The following is a 204-nucleotide window of genomic DNA, read 5'->3' as shown; positions in this document are numbered from 1 at the left end:
GCTTCGGCATCCCCAACTCCATCGTCACNGACAATGGCCGGCAATTTGACAATGCCAAATTCAAACAATTTTGTTCCAACCTCAAGATTCGTCTATGCTTAGCCTCCCCAGCCCATCCTCAGTCCAATGGCCAGGTCGAAGCCGTGAACAAAATTATCAAGAAGACTCTCAAGACTAAACTTGACAAAGCCAAGGGCTGCTGGC

The sequence above is a fragment of the Prunus dulcis genome, unplaced genomic scaffold (genome assembly GCF_902201215.1).
Source record: "Prunus dulcis unplaced genomic scaffold, ALMONDv2, whole genome shotgun sequence".
Lineage (NCBI taxonomy): Eukaryota > Viridiplantae > Streptophyta > Magnoliopsida > Rosales > Rosaceae > Prunus > Prunus dulcis.
Note: the sequence above shows the minus strand (reverse complement) of the source record.